This window comes from Notamacropus eugenii, chromosome 6 (assembly GCF_028372415.1).
Source record: "Notamacropus eugenii isolate mMacEug1 chromosome 6, mMacEug1.pri_v2, whole genome shotgun sequence".
Taxonomy (NCBI): Eukaryota; Metazoa; Chordata; class Mammalia; order Diprotodontia; family Macropodidae; genus Notamacropus; species Notamacropus eugenii.
The window spans coordinates 184,909,954-184,925,840 of NC_092877.1; the positions used below are offsets into that span (position 1 = coordinate 184,909,954).

Sequence of the window (15,887 nt, forward strand, 5' to 3'; positions counted from 1 at the left end):
GCAACATGGAAAATAATTTAGGAAGGGGAGTCTTTCAGCAGATTAGTTGATAAAATTTGGAAACAATTGGAGATATTTTACGTGATTTTAATCATCTAAAATCTTATACCTAAATACCATTGAAATTGCTGTTTTGCTCCCCCTCCTTTCCTATCAAAGGATTTTTTATTATAGTTTAGTAAAATTATTGAAAGAAATTAAATTTAATTTAAGAAGTCTATGCAACTGAGATGACCAAGGTAAAGACAACATATAATTTACAAGAATGAGAGAAGCAGTTTTCTAAATGATAGACTCCCTTTTCCATTTGGGAGACACAACTTAGTGTAGGGGAAAAAAAGCAATGAACTTGAATTAGGTGATATGGGTCGGCAACCTGTGAATATGTAACCTATAGCAAGTTATTTAATATTCTTCTTCGTGTGTATGGGAGACTGACTTAGGATAGAATATTTTTAATTTTTTCCTCTGTAAAAGTAAGAGAAAATTAAAGATTATGAGAAGGGAACAGACCTTATGGGTCCTTAAGTGTCAAAGGCGAAAATCAATATTTGGTGTTTAAATCATACTTCTCCTATGTGCTAGCATAATAAAAACTATATTCCCAAAGGATACAATTTGAAGCTCTTGAAAGAGTGTTAAATTTCGAAGCAGAGGATCTAATCTGACTTTTTGTTCTTCAGATATTTCACTTCTCCAGGCATCAGTTTTCTGTTCTTTAAAAGAATGTGGGAGCAGAGCAAAGATGGTAGAATAAAAGCAGGAACTTGTTTCAGCTCTCCCACAAAAACTTCCAAACATCTGCAAATTCTAGAGCATCAAAACCCACAATATGACAGAATGAAGCAAATTTTCAGCCTAACATAGCCTGAGAAGTTTACAGGAAATGTCTGTTACATGAGTTTGAGAGAGGAACGAAGTCTAATGTGGATTACAGCATCACAGACTAAGCACTAGCTAATGTAGAGCAGGATTCAGGTCACTGAATCACTGGGTACTGCGGCAATTTCCAGACATCTAAACCCACAAACACCAAAAGCAGCTTAGAAAGTTCATGGGAAAGGGAACTGGCAAAGAGAGGAGCACAGTCCAGCTCCAGTCCCAGGACAGCAGTGCTCTTGTGGCAGCAGCAGCAGCAGCTGATGCTTCCTGAGTTCTTGGCTCATAACCAGTGAGGGGATCAAGCAGCTAATCAGATGGGCATTTCAGGAATATCTTTGCTGAAAGTGAGACAAGATTCTCTTGCTTTGCCTGTGTCTGGATGTGGGTCACCGTGGCCCTCAGTGACAGTCCTGGGGTGAATAATGCTGCCATAGAAGAGCTTGTAGTGGTAGTGGAGAGGGAATTCTCCTGACAGTTCCAAGATAGAATAGAGTGCTTGTTGTCACAGAACAGAGAATAGAGAAGAAGGCGAGTGAACACCACTTATTTGATCATACAAGTCTGAAAGAACTGAAAAATTACAGGTCCCTAGAAATATCTGAGAAAAGAGCTACACAAACCCTGAAAGCATATGACAGTATACCCTCCACACAGGAAGCAGAGTCCTACTTTAAGAAAGAACTAAAATATCAGATAATTGGGTGGGAAAATGAATAACAGAGGGAAAAAATCTGACTATAGTATCTTATATTTGTGACAAGGAAGGTCAAAATATATAAACAGAAGAAGACAACCAAGTCAAAGCTCCTACATCCAAAGACTCCCAGAAAAATATGAATTTGTCATGACCATGGAAGAGTTCATAAAGGATTTTGAATATCAAATAAGAGAAGTAAAGGACAAATTGGGAAGAGAAATGAGAATGTTGTAAGAAAATCTTGAGGGGAAGAATGTTCAAAAAAAAAAAAAACAGAATTGAGGTGAGAGCAACTAATCACCTAAGCTCTTTAAAAAAAAACCAACTCCTTCAGATACCTCTAAAAGGAGAATCTGAGCAAATTGTGGAGGTTCAGAATTCAATGGGAGACAGACTGTGGCAGACTCACAGCCCAGGACAGACTTGAAGGTCTATGGGAAGGACTTGCTCCACAGGGGTGGAAGAACCCAGGGCATACAGCACAGCACATGCCTGCTGTGGCGCAACCGAGATAGAAACCACTGGCAGTTTGAGGCAGCAGCAGCATAGCAAAACAGCAGAGTGAAAGCCCGGAATGGGAGACCAGGGAGCAGAGTGAGTGACAGCTACTGAGCCCCAGATATCAGCAGCAGCCATTCCTGAGACAATCAGCCTGCAGATTAAATATCTGCAAGCCACCTACTTGAACTTCCGGGAGCCAAAATGGTGGAGTCATCAGCAAATGCTCTCTCCCTCTCCAGTTGCTGACCTTGAAAGAACCATAAAATATTTCCCTAGAAAAATCCTGAATCAATAGGATAAGCAGAAGGGGCAAACAGTGTCATTGCATGCAAGGCTAGGAAAATAGATAAGAAATATTTATCTTCCTCTGGAGGAGGTGAACCAGGAAGAGAGCATCAGGGTGTGGAGCCCCACAATCGCCAATACCAGGAACCCAGGCTTGTCTCAGGGGAAACAGGATTAAAATAGAGCAGCCAGGATTACCAATCCCTGAGCTTGCCTTTTCTCCAGCCCAGCTGAGGAGATCTCCTGTGACCAGACCATGTCTCCCTCACATTTAACAAGCTAGACCCAGGGCTAACCTGGGGAAACACAAAACAGAAGAAAAAAATACACCTGCCCTTTGCTTTCTCACACCAGTCAGGTCAACACCAGTTTCTCCAGCTATTAGCTGAAAGAACCAGAGGCCAAAATACACAAAGACACATTATCATGAGTAAGAAGAAGAAAAGCATGAAGGAAAACACCGCAGAATATTTCTATGGGGACAAGAACCAAAATACAAATAACAAAGAGGTCAGTATTGAGACTTTATTCCCATCTGAAACTTCAGAAGGGACTATGAAATGCTTACATATACAAATAGCTCTTCTGGAACAGTTGAAGAAGGAAACAGAAGAAAAACTGGCCAATGATTTTAAAAGGATGAAAAAACAATTCTATGAAGAGAACAGCTCTTTAAAAAGGAAAATAGAATAGATGGATAGAAAAGACAAAACCTAACTGGAAAAATTGGAAAAATGGAAAAGGAAGTACAAAAACTAACTGGAGAAAATATTCCTTAAAAGGAATAATTGGACAGATGGAAAAGGAAATGCAAAACTTAACTGAAGAAAACAATTTGATAAAACTTAGAAATGGGCAAGTAGAAACTAATGACTCTGTGAAATATCACGAATGAGTCAAACAAAATCTAAAAAATGAAATACAAATAGAAGAAAATATAATATAATTGATTGGAAAAACAACTGACCTGGAAAATAGATCCAGGAGAGAAAACTTAAGAATTTGTTGGCCTACCAGAAAGCCATGAAGAAAAAAAGAGTCTGGACAATATATTGCAAAAAATCATAAAAGCAAGCTACCCAGAAGTGCTAGATCCAGAGGGCAAAATAGTCATCGAAAGAATTCACCATTGACCTGCTGAAAGGCATCCCAAACTAAAAACAAAAGGAAATACCATTGGGAAATTCCAGAACTATCAAATGAAGAAGAAAATACTACAGACATGTGTAAAGAAAATCTTCAAATATCTAGGAGTTACAGTAAGAATCACAAAAAAAGGCCAGAACTCAATTAAAAATTCAATCTTCAAACACATTTCTGAAGAGAGGCATAAAAAGGTAAACAGGGGAAAGAAAAACTTGTTACTCAATTTGGACAAACTGTTTACTTCCCCATAGGGGAAAATGATACTCATTAATCTTGAAAATTATACACCTATTATGAAATATAAAAGAGATACACATAGATACAGGGAACAGGTGTAAAGCAAATGATGTGTTGATAAAAATGTGAATTAAGAATGTGAAGGCACTGTAACAGAAGATGTGTAAAGAAGGAAGCAGAAAGTGGTAAATTAAATCACAGGATGAAATACAAAATTATATTACAGTAGAGGGAAAAAGAGGAGGGAGATGAGCATTGTTTGAGAGGTACTCTCATCTGATTAAGTTGAAGGAGGAAAAAAACAAAGTTAATTAAGTATATAAATCTAAGTAGTTCTATAGGCAGTAGGAGGGGAAGGAGGAAGAAAGGGTTACATAGAATTAAGTAGGACACAGAATGTGGCAGATTTCCAACCAAGGACATCCTGGAAGGTTGATGGGAAGTATCTGTTGCATGGGGCTGGAATAGCACACAGCACACATGGTGCACCAGTCCATACTGCACCACAGCAAAGCCCAACAGGAAAGCCCAGGCGATGTGAATCAGTAGCAGCTCTGCACATTCTCAAACATAGCATCCCAGGACGTGATTTCAGTGGAAGGAGCAAGACAGAAATACAACAACCCAGATAACAGCAACGACTGCTTCTGAGACAATCAACCTGCAGATTAAATGTCTGTCAGTCACCTACTTGAACTTCCAGGATTTCTAGACGTTCCTGATGAGAAGGCCAGCGCTCAATAGAAAATTCTATCTTCAAATACAAGTCTCAAGAGAGACATAAAAAGGTAAACAGGGGGGAAAATAAACTTGGTATTCAATATGGGCAAAATCTTTACATCTCTCTAAGGAAATATGATACTAATTAATCGTGAGAATTATATATTTTCTGATACTTAATAGGGATATACATAAATAGAAGGAGTGGGTATAAATTAAACGATATAAAGGTAAATAATGTGACTTAAGGATGTAATTGGATTGTAACAGGAGACGTGAAAAGGAGGAGGAAGAAGAAGGTAAATTACATCACAAGAAGAGGCAGAAAAACGCATTCGAGAAAGAGGACAAGGAGTTGAACAAGGTTTGATTTAAGGAGGGAACAAACTTAGAAAGTTAACTAACTCTATAGTCAGTAGGAGGGAAAGAGTAAAGAAAAGGGAGGGGAGACTAAAACGAAGGGAAATAGTAGTAGTAGGGAAGTAGGAGTAAAAGGGAGGGGAGCTGTAAGAATGGAGGGGAAATTGAAGGAGGTGCTGATCAAAAAATAAAACTCTATTGTGGAGGGGAAGAGAGAAGGGAAAATAAAGCAAAAACAGGGGGAAGCAGGATGGAGAGAAAGACACGGAGAGTAAACATAACTGTGAATGTGAATGGAATGAACTCTCACAAAATAGAGATGGAGAGCATCATGGATTAAAAACCATCATTAATGTTGTTTACAAGAAATATGATGTTTACAAGAAACACCTTTGAAACAGGGGATGCATAGAGTGTAAAGGAAAAAGGTTGGAGCAGAATATATTATGCTTCAGCTGACATAAAATAAGCAGGGGTAGCAATCCTAATCTCAGACGAAGCAAAAGCAGAAATAAATCTAGTCAAAAGAGATAAAGAAGGGAAATATATACTGCCAAAAGCCACTGTAGACAGCGAAGCAATGTCATTACTAAACATGTATGCTCTAAGTAGTGAAGCACCCAAATTCTTAGAGGAAAAGTTGAGGAAGTTACAGGAAGAAATGGACATCCATACTGTAAAAGTGGGGGACCTCAACTTCCTTGAATTTGATAAATTTAACCTAAAAATAAACAAGAAAGAAGTTAAGGAGGTGAATAAAACTCTGTATAAGTAGACATGATAGAGCTCTGGAGAAAATTCAAAGGGGATAGAAAGGAATAGACCTTTTTCTTAGTGGTACATAACACATATATAAAAATTATCCATGTACTAGGGCATGCACACCTCACAATCCACTTCACAAAGGCACAGATAGTCAGTGCATGTTTCTCACATCATAATGCAATAAAAATTATATGTAATAAAAGGCCATGGAAAGACAGACTATAAATTAATTGGAAACTAAATAATCTAAATCTCAAAAATGAGTGGGTTAAAGAACAAATCATAGAAACAATTAAAAAATTCATTCAAGAAAATTACAGTAATGAGACAACCTACCAAAAGGTATAGGATACTGCAAAAGCAGTTCTTAAGGAAAGTTTCACATCACTGAATACCAACATAAATAAAACAGAAAAACAGTAGTTCAATGAATTGGAAACGGAGGTGAAAACCTAGAGAAAGAACAAATTGAAAATCCCCAAGTAATTACCAAAGTAGAAATACTGAAAAACAAATGAAATATTAATAAAATTGAAAGTAAGAAAATCATTGAACTAATGAATAAAACTGAGTTAGTTTTATGAAAAAATCAATAAAATTGATAAATCTTGGGTCAATTTGATTAAAAAAAGGAAGAAGAAAACCAAATTATCAACATCAAAAATGAAAAGGGTGAACTCATCTCCAACAAGGAAATTAAAACAATAATAAGAAATTACTTTGTCCAGCTGTATGGCAATAAATTTGAGAATCCAAGTAACATAAATATTTAAAAAAAATAATTTGCCCAGATTAATAGAAGAGGAAGATAAATAACAGCATCTCACACTAAGAAATTGAACAAGCCATCAATGATCTCCCTAGGAAAATATCTACAGGGGCAAATGAATTTACAAGTGAAGTCTATCAAACCCTTAAAAAACAGTTAATTCCAGTACGACATAGAGTATTTGGGAAAATTGGCTAAGAAGAAGTTCTATCAAATTATTTTTATGACAAAAATATGGTTCTATTACCTAAATCAGGAAGAGCCAAAACAGAGAAACCATTTTATAGACTATTTCCTCTAATGAATATAGATGCAAAAATTTTAAATAAGATACTAGTAAAAAGAATATAGCAACTTATTATGAGAATAATACATTATAATCAGATAGGATTTATATCAGTAATACAAGGTTAGTTTCATATGAATAAAACTGTCACTATTATTAGTCATATTAACAGCCAAACTGACAGAAACCACAAGATTATTTCAATAGATGCCAAAGAAGTTTTTGACAAAATACAACACCCATTCTTTTGGAAGACAAGGGAGGGCAAAGGAATAAATGAAGCCTTCCATAAAACAATAAGCAGTATCTAGCTAAAATCATCAGTAAGCATTATATGTAATGGAGATAAGCTAGACAAATTTCCAATAAGATCACAGGGTAAAACAAGTGTGTCTGTTATCACCACTGTTATTCAACATGGTAATAGAAATATTAGCTTTAGCAATAAGAGAGTAATAAGAAATTGAAGGAATTAGAATACCCAAAGCATTAACTAAGTTATCACTCTTTGCAGATGACATGATGATATACTTAGAGAACCCCAGAGAATCAAGGAAAAAAACTATTTGAAGTAATAAACAACTTTGGCAAAGTTGCAGATTAAAATATGAACCCACATAAATCATCTGCATTTCTGTATATTAATAACGTAGTCCAACAGCAAGGGATAGAAAGAGAGATCCCACTCAAAGCTATGGGAGACACTGTAAAATATCTGTGAGTCAACCTGCCAAAAGAAACACAGGGACTATATGACTTCAACTGCAAAAGACTTTTCGCACAAATAAAGTCAGATCTAAGTAAGTGGAAAAACGTCAGTTGCTAGTGGGTAGACAGAGCTAATATAAGAAAAATTAAAATTCTGTATTAATTCGTTTACTTATTCAGTGCCTTACAAATTAAACTTATCAGAAAATGATTTTCTAGAGCTAGAAAAAATAATATCCGAACTCATCTGGAAGAATAAATGGTGCAGAAAACTAACGAAAGCAACGAAAAGAAATGCTAGGGAAAGTGGCCTAGACCTACCAGATCTCTAACTGTATAATAAATTAACAATCATCAAAACCACTTATTACTGGATAAGAAATAGAGGGCTAGACTAGTGGAATAGGTAAAGTTCTCAAGACACCGTAGTCAAAGAATATAGTTACATATTATTTGTTAAACCCAAGTATCCCAGCTTCTGGGATAAGAAATCACTGCTTGACAAAAACTTTTGGGAAAATTGGGTAACTGTGGCAGAAAACGGGCATAGACCAATGCCTGACACCATACATAAGAATAAAGTTCAAATGGACACATGATCTAGGTGAAAAAAAATTGATATCATAAATAAATTAGGGGAGTAAGCAATATTTATCAGATTAATGGAGAATGGAGAAAGTTTTGACCAAACAAGAGAGAGAACATTATGCAAAATGGATAATTTTGATTACTTTAAATGGAAAAGTTTTTGCGCAAACAAAGCCAATGATTAGGAGGGAACCAGAAAACTGGGAAAGAAATTTTACAAGTAGTGTCTGTGATAAAAGACTCATTTCTAAAATATATAGAAAACTGAGTCAAATTTCATGAATACAATTCTTTCTCCAGTTCCTAATTGATCAAAGGATATGAACAAGCAGTTTTCAGAGGAAAAAATTAAAGCAATCTGTAGTCACACGAAAAAAATGCTCTAAATGACTATTGATTGGAGGGATGCAAATCAAAACAACTCTGAGGTACCACATCCCAACTATCAGATTGGCTAACATGACATAACAGGAAGATGACAAATACTGGAGATGTAGGAGAGTTAGAACACTAATTCATTGTTGGTGGAGCTGTGAGCTGATCCAGCCTTTCTGGAGAGGAATTTGGAACTATACTCAAAGGATTACAAATATATGCATACATTTTACCAACTTTATTGTGTCTAAGACTGTATACCAAAGAAATATTACAAATAGAAAAGGATCCCACATATACAAAAATCTTTATAGAAGCTCTCATTGTGTTGTCCAAAAACTTGAAATCTAGAGGATTCCTACCAATTGGGGAATGACTGAACAAGTTGTGGTACATGAATGTAATGGAATTTTATTGTGCTATAAGAAAGGATGAAAAGGATGACTTCAGAAGGGCCTTTAAGGACTTATTTGAACTGAGGCTGAGTGAAAGGAAAGGAACCAGGAGAATTTGTACACAGCTACAACCACAGTGTACGAGAAAGTTTTGTGGTAGATTTAGACCCTCACAGCAATTCAATACGTAAAAAATTTTCCATTGGACACTTGAGGCAAAATGTCGTGTACGACCAGAAAAGGAACTACGGAATTTGAATGCAGAATGAAGAAGACCATTTACTTTTTTCAAAATCATTTATTTACTTTTAGTTTGAAACATTCATTTCGACAAGATTTTGACCTCCAAATTTTCTCCCTCTCTCTCCCCTCCCTCTGCCTCAAGACACAGTGCATTCTAATTATCCCTTCCTCCAATCTGCCCTTCTTTCTATCACTTCTCCCTTCCCTTATTCCCATCTTCTCTCTTTTCTTGTGGGACAAGATAGATTTCTATACACATTACCTGTATTTCATATTTCCAGGTTGTATGCAAAAAGAATTCTCAACATTTGTTCCCGAAATTTTGAGTTCCAGCTTCTCTCCTTACTTCCCTCCCCACCCATCCCCACTGAGAAGTCAAATAATTCAATCTAGGTTGTACATGTGTAGTTATGCAAAAAACTTTCATCATAGCCATGTTGTGAAAGACTAACTATATTTCCCTCCATCCAATCCTGACCCCATTTATTCTATTCTCTCTTTTGATTTTGTCCTTCCCGAAAAGTGTTTACTTCTAACTACAACCTCATTCCATTTCCCCTCCCTTCTATCATCCCCTTCACCCCACTTATCCATTTCTTCCCCACTTTCCTGTAGTGTAAGATAGATTTTCAAATCAAAATGAGTGTGCATGTTAGTCCCTCCTTAAGCCAAATGTTATGAGAGTAAGCTTCACTTTTCCCTCTCACCTCCCCCCTTTCCCTCCATTGAAAAAACTTTTTCTTGCCTCTTTTATCGGAGAAAATTAGACCCATTCCATCTGCCCCTTTCTTGACCCAATATATTCCTCTCTCATTCCCTAATTTTATTTTTTAGATATCTTCTCTTCCTATTAAAGTAAGCCTCTGCCATCTGGGTGTGTGTATGTATATAATCCCTCCGAATAGTTAAATACTAAGAAAAGTTTCAAAAGTTACAAATATTTCTTTCCATATAAGAATGCAATCTGTTCAATTTCAATAAGTCCCTTATGATTCTCTTTCCTATTTACCTTTTCATTCTTCTCTTGATTCTTGTATTTGAAAGTCAAATTTTCTATTCAACTCTTCTCTTTTCATAAACAATGCATGAAAGTCCTCTCTTTCACTGAATGACCATTTTCTTCCCTTGAATTATCATACACAGTTTTTCTGGGTATGTGATTCCTGGTGATATTCTTAGTTCCTTTGACTTCTGGAATATCATGTTCCAAGCCCCTTGATACCTTTTTTTTTAAATTTTTTAAAATTATTTTTTATTTATTTGCAGTGTTGTACGATCACTACCATATAACTTAGATTATTATTTTTCCCTTACCTCCTCCCTCCCTCCTCGAAACGACATAAAATTTTATATAGTTTCTACACACACATTCCTTTAAAATACATTTGCACTATAGTCATGCTGTGTAGAAGAATTAAAATGAATTGAAGAAATCATCTGACAAACCAAAACGCAATACGCACACACACACACACACACACACACACACACACACACACGCACACATACAAATGATCTGCCACATTCTGCGATTGAATTCCATAGATCATTCTCTGGATGTAGAAAGGATTTTGCCCTAGAAGACCGTTGAGAGTTTTTTTTTTTTTTTTAAGTGCTTGCATTGCTACAAAGTTCCAAGTATACCAGAAAAATCTGTCGCACACTGTGGTCGTTGCTGCACATAAAGTTCTCCTGATTCTGCTCCTTTCATTCAGCATCAGATCATATAAGTCGTTCCAGGCCTCTCTGAAGCCTTCCTGTTCATCATTTCTTATAATGCAACGGTATTCCATTATATTCACATACCATAATTTATTCAACCATTCCCCTATTGATGAGCATCCCCTTGATTTCCAGTTTTTGGTCACGACCAAGAGTGCTGCTATAAATATTTTTGTACATGTGGGACCCTTTCACATTTTTATGATCTCTTGGGAATACAGTCCTAGAAGTAATATTGCTGGGTCAAAAGGTGCGCATAGTTTTGTAGCCCTTTGAGCAAAGTACCAAATTGCTCTCCAGAATGGCTGGATCAGCTCGCAGCTCCACCAACAGTGTATTAGTGTTCCAACTCTCCAACATTTATCATCTTCCTGTTCTGTCATATTTGCCAATCTCACAAGTGTGATGTGGTACCTCAGAGTTATTTTGATTTGCAACTCTCTAATCAAAAGTGATTTAGAGCACTTTTTCATATGTTTATAGATATCTTTAATTTCCTTCTCTGAAAATTGCCTGTTCATATTCTTTGACCATTTATTAATTGGGGAATGACTTGTTCTTTGATACGATATTATAGAAGCTGCTAGATCTTGTGTTATCCTGATTGTATTTCCACAACACTTGAATTTTTTCTTCCTGGTTGCTTGCAATATTTTCTCCTTGACCTGAGAACTCTGGAATTTGGCTACAATATGCCTATGTGTTTTTCTTTTAGAATCTCTTTCAATATCTGACCTGTGGATTCTTTCAATATGTATTTTACCCTCTGATTCTAGAATATTAGGACAGTCTTCCTTGATAATTTCATGAAAGATGATTTCTAGGCTCTTTTTCTGATCATGGCTTTCAGATAGTCCCATAATTTTTAAATTCTCTCTCCTGGGTCTATTTTCCCGGTAAGTTGTTTTTACAATGAGATATTTCACATTGTCTTCTATTGTTTCATTCTTTTGGTTTTGTTTTGTAATCTCCTGATTTCTAATAAAGTCATTTGCTTCCATGTTCTCCATTCTCATTTTTAAAGTACTATTTTATTCAGTGAGTTTTTGAACTTCCTTTTCCATGTAGCTTATTCTGCTTTTTAAAGTATTCTTCTCATTGGCTTTTTGTATCTCCTTTGTCGTTTAGGTTAGTCTATTTTTAAAGGTGTAAATATTTTCTTTAACATTTTTTGGGATTTCCTTTAGCAAGGTGTTGACTTACTTTTTCTGATTTTCTTGCATCACTCTCATTTCTCTTTCAAATATTTCGAGCTCTCTTACTTGACTTTCGAAATACTTTTTGAGCTCTTCCATGGCCTGAGACCATTGCTTACTTTTTTGTTGTTGGTTTTCGATGCAGAAGAATTGACCTTGATGTCTTTCTCTGATGGTATGCTTTATTTTTTCCTCATCTGAAAGGATGGAAGAAAATACCTGTTCACCAAGAAAGTAACCTTCTCTAGTCTTTTTTTTTTCTTTTTTGGGCATTTTTCCAGTCAGTTATTTGACTTCTGAGCCCTCGTCAATTGGGGTGTAGGATCCAGGGCCCTGTAATTTCTCCTTTCCTCCAAGGCGGTACAATTGGGGAGAGGAGTTTACTCCTCATCTGACCTGCTCTCTGGTCTTGGACCAACCACCAGCTTTTCTGTCCAGGGTCTGAGTAGGGTTCCCTCTCCAGAGCCTCCAACAGCTCTCTCAAGTCAGTGCTATTCCTCACCCCAAGACCACCACTCAGGATTGAGACTCAGATCAGCTGCTCAATTTCTCCTGCATCTTTAGGCTGAGTGCTCCAAAAATGGATCCTGCTACAGCAGTGGCTGCTATTGCCCTGGGTCCAGCCCTACAGCAGGACCTTGCTCCCTTCTCACCCAGCTGAAAGAGCTTTCTCAGTGACTGTTGAAGTTGTGTTTGGGGTTTGTGGGTTGAGAAATCTGGAAACTGCAGCTGCTGGCCATGATTCTGCCCCCTGAAGCCTGCTACAGTTCGGTCCTTACTGTGCATCATAGTCAAGCCTGGGCTGCAATCTGCTCCAAGCCTGGTGCAATAGAGCATTCCTTTCAGCCTTCTAGACTACCTTTGACTGGACATCTCTTTCACTCTGTCGTTTTGTGGCTCCTACTGGTCTAGAATTTGTTTAGAGTCATTTTTAAAGGTATTTTATGAGCTATGGGAGTAGAACTTCAGCAAGTCCATCCTTCTACTCGACCATCTTGGCTACTCCCCCAGGTTGTTTTCTCTTGTGTTTTGTTTTGCTTTGGTTTTTCTCAGGATTTCTCCTATTCATTTTAATTCTTTCATGCCACATGACTAAGATGAAAATGCATTTATTAAGAATGCTTGTGTAGAGCCTATATAAGACTGCACACCATCTCAGGGAGGGAGAGGGAGGGAAGGGAGATGGAGAGGGGAGAGAGGGGAGAAACTTATATTCATAGAAGTAATTGTGAAAGGTGAAAATTAGTAAATTAATTAATAAATAAATAGTTAAAAATAAAAATACGTAAAAACCTGAACCTCTTACAAGATTTGACACTCAAAAGCCAAGAGAAATATACAGTACATGGAGGAATTAGATGGGATGAAGAGGGCTCATAGTTCTGGAGAGTTTCTTTCATCAGGAATGGGTTGAAGAGCAAACATATATATCTAGAAGAGTGTCAAAGTCTTTAAATAGGAAAGAAATAAAATGCTAATAGGATAGGGAGTGGTAGAAGATAAGGAAGGGATCTTTAGAGGGGTGGATGAGGGAATAGTATAAATGGGGGCTATAGATTTGCGTTTAGATGAATGTGAATAGGGAAATAAGGGAGGGATCTTGGGAGGGGGTTAGGTTAAGAAATAGGAGGGCAAAGTAGTAGTTACATGTAAAATAGAGGAGTTAGGAGGTATAGGAAGAGATGCACACAAACACAAAAACAAGATTAGGAGTCGAATTCGTTAGGGAGAGTATATGCTTATATAAGTAGGCATGTGTATATGTGTATGTATATATCTAAATCTATATAAAGCATACATACATAATTCTTAATTATATCTTGGAGGGGCTAGAGAAGAAAGGAAGAGGGAAACAAAGAATGAAGTAAAAAGGGTATAGTAGAGAACAAAAAAAAAACAAACCTATAAAGAGGGAATATAAAGATGGTCAGCTTTTAACACAATGTGCTGTATTTAACAAATAGGCTTTCTTGAAATGGAAATTTATTGCTATGTATTTTTAATTCTCTCTCTCAGTCTCCTGAGAATGCAGCATGATTTTTCCTTCTACTGTATTTGTTTTAATATCTAAGTTTATACTGTTTCTTTTTTTCATTATTTATTTTAAGTTTTAATGTGTAACATTAAAAATTTAAAAAGAATTTAAAAAAATGACGGTGCACATTGATCTCAGAAAAACATGGAAATTTTAATGAGATAAAAAATAACGAGAAATGAAATGAGTAGAAACAAGAGAACATTGCATCCAGTAACAGTAATGCGGTTTTAAGAAAGACTTTGAGTGACAACTCATTTTGACTATTATAAATATTCAAATTAATGATAAAAAACCCATCTGAATAAGCTATCAGCTTATTCAGCATCCAAAGAAGGAATTGATAAATTAAAGAATGTGTTGAATAGTGTAACACATATGCACAAATATGCAATCACACTTATTTATATGTATATATGGGGTTTGTGGATGTGTATATGTAAGTATGTACGTACAGATATATGTATATATGTATATATTTGTGGCTCATTGTAGCCACCTCTGCGGCAGGGAAGAAAAAAAGGAAAAAATAAAATTTACAGACCTGTATTATATATTTTAAAAGAATAACAAATTATATATAATGCATTTGCGACTCCATGTGCAATCATCTTTTTATTATACTATGTTATGGAAAGGTTTATATTTTTCTATAAATTAAAATATTTTTTGAAAAACATAGAAGAATTGGAGTCAAGATGGTGGAGTTAAATTGCAGGGACTCACCTGAATTCTTCCACAAACTCATTCAAATAACTCTTAAAAAGTGAATCCGAACATATTTTATAGTGGCAGAATATACTAGGAGACAGGGTGCATTAAATTTGTAGTTCAGGGGGGCGGAGCCAAGATGGCGAAGTAGAAAGACGCACATACACACAGCTCCGAACCCACAAACCACAGAACAGCTAGAGTGGAACAACCCAGGGCGAATTCTGCACCCAGAGACCACGGAATATTGGAGCGAGGGAGATTTCTGTTCTGGAGAGACCTCCAAACCTCTCGAGGGGGGTCCTTCGCGCCATGGACTGGGCGCCGGGATGGAGAGCAGAGGGCAGCCCTGCCGTGGCAGCGAAACCGTGAGGAAAACATCCGAGAGTGCTATGGGGACGGGATCTCCAGTGGCCACGCGGGTCCCTCCACCCACAGAGGGACCTGCAAACCTCTCGCAAAAGGTCTGTCGCGCTGCAGACGCGGAGCCCAGCCCAGACCTGCGGCCGCGGCGGCAGCCGCGGCTCCAAGAAGTACAGATCCGAGAAGGCTCCAGAGACGGGATCTCCAGCGGCGGCAGAAGACCCCCCACCAACAGGTGACTGACGGGGGTAGGTGAGAGAGTGTCTTTGGCAGGTCGAGAGGGGAGTGGGATGCCCCCATGGCTCGGGCCCCCCCAAGAGATAGAAGCTGAGAAATGGCTGCAGACAGGGGCTTCCCAAATGGTCGGGAGCCTGGATCCATTGTGGAAGGTCTGTGCATAAAACCCCAGAGGGAACTGAGCCAGAGAGGCGGCCCTGCCCCTGACCTCAGCACCTTAACTTAATTCTCACACTGAATAGCAGCCCTGCCCCTGCCAAAAATCCTAAGGCGAGAAGCAGCATTTGAATCTCAGTTCCCAAACGCTGGCAGGGAGGACCAGGAGGCGAGGTGGGTGTGAGGAGAACATTCAGGGGTCAGGTCACTGGCTGGGGAGAATGCCCAGAAAAGGGAAAAGAGATAAAACTATTGAAGGGTACTTTCTCGGAGAAAAGATACTTCCTCCCTTCCTTTCTGATGGGAAGGAACAATACTTGCCATCAGGCAAAGACACAGAAATTGAGGATTCTGTGTCCCAGCCCACCCAATGGGCTCGGGCCATGGAAGAGCTCAAGAGGAATTATGAAAATCAAGTTAGAGAGGTGGAGGAAAGACTGGGAAGAGAAATGAGAGGAACGAGGGAGAAGCATGAAAAGCAGATCAGCTCCCTGCTAAAGGAGAACCAAA

The 15,887-nt window shown here is 37.6% G+C and overlaps 1 pseudogene; it reads left to right on the plus strand.

Annotated features, from left to right (window-relative positions):
- Positions 1-15,887, plus strand: part of LOC140512212 (pyruvate kinase PKM pseudogene) — a 107,881-nt pseudogene that overhangs the window by 14,411 nt on the left and 77,583 nt on the right.